The sequence below is a fragment of the Arachis duranensis genome, chromosome 4 (genome assembly GCF_000817695.3).
Source record: "Arachis duranensis cultivar V14167 chromosome 4, aradu.V14167.gnm2.J7QH, whole genome shotgun sequence".
In the NCBI taxonomy this organism is placed as follows: Eukaryota; Viridiplantae; Streptophyta; class Magnoliopsida; order Fabales; family Fabaceae; genus Arachis; species Arachis duranensis.
The window spans coordinates 106,803,995-106,810,520 of record NC_029775.3 but is presented as its reverse complement, the minus strand read 5'-3'; positions in this window follow the sequence as shown (position 1 = coordinate 106,810,520).

The window sequence follows — 6,526 nt, the reverse complement described above, 5'->3', positions numbered from 1 at the left end:
TGGATTATATTATTCTATATAACTATATTTATAATATTATTTATTATATAAATGTTCATGTTAATCATTATATTATCTTATATCAAATAGTATTTTAGTGCTAAACATATTAACATAACATATTTTGGTCTCAGTAGTATGCATATCTCTCTTTCCAATTATTTTTAAAAAAGTCTTTTCTATTTAATTATACGTAAATTAATAATTAATTACTACTAATTGTCAATATATAATTAAAATTCGTAATGTAATTGATTGGTTTTTTTTTTTAAAGAAGGAAGGAATTAAAGATGTAAACGATATACAGTAAAAATCAATATAAATATATAAGTTAAAGAGGTAGAGTTTAATAGATTTTTCCATAGTAATCAGTTTAAAAGAAGAATCAATTGTTTGATATAATTAAAAAATTGGAATATAATAAATTAGATATTTTATTTATAAAAAAATTATTAGAGAATATACTTTAAATATAGTTGAAATTAATCAATCAAGAATATAGATATTTGAATATGTAAAATTGAGTGAAAGTTTTGATGATGAGGCGCATTCCCGTTTATATCATTTTTCTCGTATACATCTATTTAAAAAAGAATCTGTCATGAAATAAAATTAGAAAAATAAGAATATAATCAATTAGAAATTTTAATTTTAAGAAAAATAATCAATTAAGGGATATAACCAATATATAATAGGAAGCAAATTGTCGACATAAAATATTTGAATAGAAAAAAACTTAAAATTTGGTGATATGACACTTTTGATTCATGTTTTGGAATCGGTTCTCTTCTATATGTCCAAGAATTAATACTCATGCTTGGTATATAATAGAAAAAATAAAATATAAAAAATTAGGTTTGATTTTATTTTTTTATAGAAAAAATTAAGAAAAATAATTAAAATATAATGTAATCATATAAATAAGATTAGGTGTGATACATTATGATGCGTGTTTAATTTTTAAAATGGTTGATTTTAAAATAAATATTGATGGATGAATATAGATAAAGCAAATGAAATTGAGGGTAAAACAATGCTACGAAAATTTGAGTAAAGAAGAAGGAAAATCACGATAATAAACTAAGGGAGCAAAATTTTTCATGAATCAGCCAAAACTAAAACTATTTCATGAATCTACTAATACACGCTTATGTATAGTTTGAACCAACTAAATTCGAACTCCATTTCTACATAATTCGAACTAAGTAGGTTCGAAATATAAACACACGCATACACTAATTCTAACTAAATAGGTTCGAATTATACACAACACACACGCACACACTAATTCGAACCAACTTGGTTCGAATTACACATATAGTAATTTCTATGCTGTTAAAAAATTAATAATTTATTAAAAAATTTATTAAAAAATTAATAATTTAAAAATTAAAAAATATATTTTATTTCATACATTAAAAAAAGCTAACAAAATATTTAATCACGAGACTTCTTTAAAATATTTGTGATCTATCAATTCGAATTCCATACAATACTCTTTTGTCCATTTTTAATAGCTCATGAATATTTTTTAATAAACTTATTTAAATTATACTACAAAAAATATTTTATCCTATGCAAAACAATTTAAAAAAATGGCTTAAAAAATATTATGACTACTATACAAATTTGTAATGTTCTAATAACTTAGGCAAATACATCAATGTACTCAAATTTTAAATAAAATACTCTACATAGTCAATAATAATTTAGAAATGAAAGAAAATATTTTCCAATACTCTCTAGACCTGCTCACACTCTTGCTAACTTAGGCATCGGAGTGTCTTTGCAGGTACCACCCCCCATCCACTCGCGAGCACAAGTCGGACGGAGCCTCCCGAGTTGCAGATTCATCCGAAGTCCTCCCCATTCATACACTTGGGCCGCCAAACGCCATCCGTCTTACTAATCTCCGGTTACCCACCGTAACATTGGCGCCGTTGCCGGGGACCCGAGAGATCATCCATTGATGGCGGACAGATCCCACGAAGAAGGCCATGTGGAGACAGATTCTGAACAAGAGAATCTAGACATGGGCAATGACAATGAAGACCTGGCCCAACACCAGGAAGATAACAACCAACATAGAGAGGGTACCTCCGGAGTGAAAAATCCGAAGGTAAATTCCTCAGATGGGCGCGAATCAGAAAAAGGCGGACCTTCCCACGTAGCTGAATTAATGGGATTAGTCCATAGCCGCCTGGAACAATTGGAGCAGGAGCGGGAGAGACAAAAGGAAACCGAAAGGTACCTTAAAGAGGAGATGGAACGGCGAAAAGAGTTAGAAAGAAAACTCTTACAGCTAGAATCCTCCCTCAAGAACTCCCGCGACGAACAAGAAGACCAACTCTCGGGTGGAGAAGATCCCTTCAGTGAGGACATAATGAGGGCAAAAGTTCCGAGAAACTTTAAAAGCCCTGATATGGACCTCTATGATGGAACCACGGATCCAAAGCATCATCTAAGCAACTTTAAAAGTCGGATGTATCTAGTTGATGCCTCTGACGCTACGAGATGCAAGGCTTTCCCGACCACTTTATCGAAAGCAGTGATGAAGTGGTTCGATAGCCTTCCCCCGAGATCAATCACCAGCTTCGAGGACCTCTCAAGGAAGTTTTTGATGAGGTTCTCGATCCAGAAAGATAAGGTAAAACATGCACCGAGCCTCCTGGGAATAAAACAGGAGGTCGGAGAATCTTTACGAGCCTATATGGAAAGGTTCAATAAAGCATGTTTGGAGATTCAAGACCTGCCCACAGAGGCAGTCATAATGGGGCTAGTCAACGGACTCAGAGAAGGCCCCTTCTCACAGTCCATATCCAAAAGACACCCCGTTTCTTTAAGTGATGTACAAGAAAGGGCTGAAAAGTACATCAACATGAAAGAGAATGCAAAATTAAGAGACCTGAGTGGGCGACCGGGACCCCCTCCCTCATCTAAGGAGAGGGAAAGGGAAGTCAAGAAGAAGGAAGAACTCGGTCTCGAGAGACCCAGAAAATATCACTTATACTCCTCTAAAAACTTCTATAGTGGATGTATACCGAGAGATTTGCCACACTGAAAGGCTGCCACCCCCTAGACCTATTAAAAATAAAAGAGGGGGAAGCCGCAGCGACTACTGCGAGTACCATAAAATATATGGCCACTCCACCAACGACTGTTACGACCTCAAAAATGTGATAGAAAAGCTGGCTAGAGAAGGTCGGCTTGATAGATATCTCATGGAGAGGTCGGACGCCCATGGAAAGAGAAAGCGAGACGATATGGATAGAAGAGATCCACCACCACAGACCCCAGAGAGACATATCCATATGATCTCGGGAGGATTTGCAGGAGGTGGAATCACCAAATCTTCTCGCAAAAGACATCTCAAAAGAGTCTATCAGGTCGGGAAAGAAGCACCCGACCTTCCCACTATCTCATTCACAAAAGAAGATGGGCAAGGAGTAATCCCCGGGCACGATGATCCCGTGGTGATAACCATGATCCTAGCCAATGCCCATCTCCACAGAACCCTAGTAGACCAAGGAAGCTCGGCGGACATCCTTTTCAAGCCCGCCTTCGACAAGCTAGGGTTAGATGAAAAAGAATTGAGAGCCTACCCCGACACCCTATACGGATTAGGGGATACGCCGATAAAATCACTGGGATTCTTGCCCCTTCACACCACTTTTGGAAGAGGGGAAAAATCAAGAACTCTGAGCGTAGACTTCATAGTCATCGATGAAGGGTCAGCCTACAATGCCTTAATCGGCAGAACTACCCTTAATCGCCTTGGAGCAGTGGTATCCACTCCCCACCTCTGCATGAAATTCTCGACCTCAGCGGGGATAGCAACGGTAAAGGGAGATCAGAAATTGGCAAGGAAATGCTACAATGAAAGCCTAAATCTGAGGGGAAAGGGCAGAGAAGTTCACACAATAGAGCTCGGAGGTGCAAGGGCCAGAGAAGAGCTGCGACCACAACCGGGAGGAAAGACGGAGGAGATACAGGTCGGCAAAGAGGAAGGAAAAAATACTCACATAGGAGCCAACCTAGGGGAAACCCTAAAACAAAGGTTGGCTGAACTCCTAAAAGTTAATTCTGACCTCTTCGCATGGAAGGCTTCCGACATGCCCGGGATTAATCCCGAGCTCATGTCCCACAGGCTCTCGGTTTACCCAGGGTCCCGACCTGTGCAGCAAAGAAGACGCAAGCTCGGCCCGGAACGAGCCTTAATAGTAGAAGAGCAAGTGCAGGCGCTCCTGGAAGCTGGCTTTATCAGAGAGGCCAAATACCCAACGTGGCTAGCCAATGTAGTGCTAGTCAAAAAACAGAATGGTAAATGGAGAATGTGCGTCGACTATACCGACTTGAATAAGGCATGTCCTAAGGACCCTTATCCCCTACCGAGTATTGATGCCCTGGTGGACTCCAGCTCGGGGTACCAATACTTATCGTTCATGGACGCCTACTCGGGATATAACCAAATCCCGATGTATGAACCCGACCAGGAGAAAACATCATTCATCACACCTAAAGCCAACTATTGCTACGTGGTCATGCCATTCGGACTAAAGAATGCAGGAGTCACGTATCAAAGGCTGATGCATAAAGTGTTTTCTCCCCATCTAGGGAGCTTAATGGAGGAGAGGTTCAACAGCTCAATGGCCGACTTGCAGCCCTCTCCAGATTTTTGGCGGGATCGGCACTGAAATCCCTTCCACTATTTTCTTTATTGAGGAAGGGATGCCAATTTGAATGGACTTCGGAATGCGAGGAGGCGTTCCAAGAGTTCAAAAGATTCCTAAGCCAACCTCCTATCTTAACCCGACCAGTACCGGGAAAAGACCTCGTCCTGTACCTATCCGTGGCAAACAGGGCTGTCTCATCAGCCCTGATCAGAGAAGACGAGGTCGGGCAACACCCGGTCTATTTCACCAGTAAGGTTCTACAAGGTCCTGAGCTAAGGTACCGCAAACTAGAGAAGTTTGCTTACTCCTTAGTGATAGCCTCACGAAGGCTACGACCTTACTTTCAGGCTCACACAATAAGAGTCCGTACGAACCAACCCATGAAGCAAATCCTCCAAAAGACGGATGTTGCAGGGAGAATGGTTCAATGGGCAATAGAGCTCTCCGAGTTCGACTTAAGATACGAAACTCGGACAGCAATTAAAGCCCAATGCCTCGCCGACTTCGTTGCAGAATATGCAGGAGAACAAGAGGAAAAGCCGACTACATAGGAACTCTATGTAGACGGATCCTCTAATAAGACAGGGAGCGGCGCAGGCATAATATTGGTAGATGGAAAAGGAACCCAGATAGAGGTCTCCTTAAAGTTTGAATTTCCGGCTTCCAACAATCAGGCAGAATATGAAGCCTTGATCGCCGGATTAAAGTTAGCAGAAGAAGTCGGTGCCACAAAGGTGATGGTATACAGCGACTCACAGGTGGTGACCTCCCAAATCAGCGGAGAGTATCAGGCAAAAGACCCCAATATGAAAAGGTACTTAGAAAAAACCTTGGAGAATATGAAGAAATACTTGGAAAAAACCTTGGAACACCTAGGGCACTTTGCGGAAACCGAGGTCAAGCATATAACTCGGGATCTAAATAGCAGAGCTGACGCCCTATCCAAGTTAGCAAGTACCAAACCAGGAGGAAACAACAGAAGCCTGATTCAAGAAACCCTCCAAGAGCCCTCGGTATCCAAAACAGAAGATAGACAAGAGGCACTTGAGGTAGTCGGTTTAAACCTCGGATGGATGAATCCCTTAGTCGAATACCTGAAATTCGACATCCTCCCTAAAGAGGAAAAAGAAGCTAAAAAGATCCGAAGGGAAGCACAACACTATACTTTGGTGAGAAATGTCCTTTACAAAAGAGGGATATCAACGCCATTGCTAAAGTGCGTACCGACCTCAAGAACCACCGAGGTGTTGAAGGAGGTGCATAGTGGGATCTGCGGAAACCATCTCGGAGCAAGGTCGCTGGCCAGGAAAGTAATCCGAGCAGGATTCTATTGGCCGACCTTGCAGAAAGATGCCACAGACTTTGTGAAAAAATGCCAACCATGCCAGATGCATGCAAATTTCCACGTAGCTCCACCAGAAGAGCTTATCAGTATCACTTCTCCATGGCCTTTTGCAAAATGGGGAATGGATTTGTTAGGTCCTTTTCCCCAAGCGCCAGGACAAGTCAAATACTTGATCGTGGGAATAGATTACTTCACAAAGTGGATAGAGGCAGAACCATTAGCCACTATCACCGCCCCAAAGAAGTCGCAGATTCCTCTACAAAAACATCATCACAAGGTATGGAATACCTTGTTCCATCACCACAGACAATGGAACCCAATTTACCGACGCCACCTTCAGAAATCTGGTAGCCAGTATGAAAATCAAGCATCAATTCACCTCGGTGGAACACCCACAAGCCAATGGGCAAGCCGAGGAAGCTAATAAAGTCATACTGGCGGGATTAAAGAAGAGACTACAGGAAGCAAAGGGAGCTTGGGCTGAAGAGCTCCCTCAAGTATTATGGGT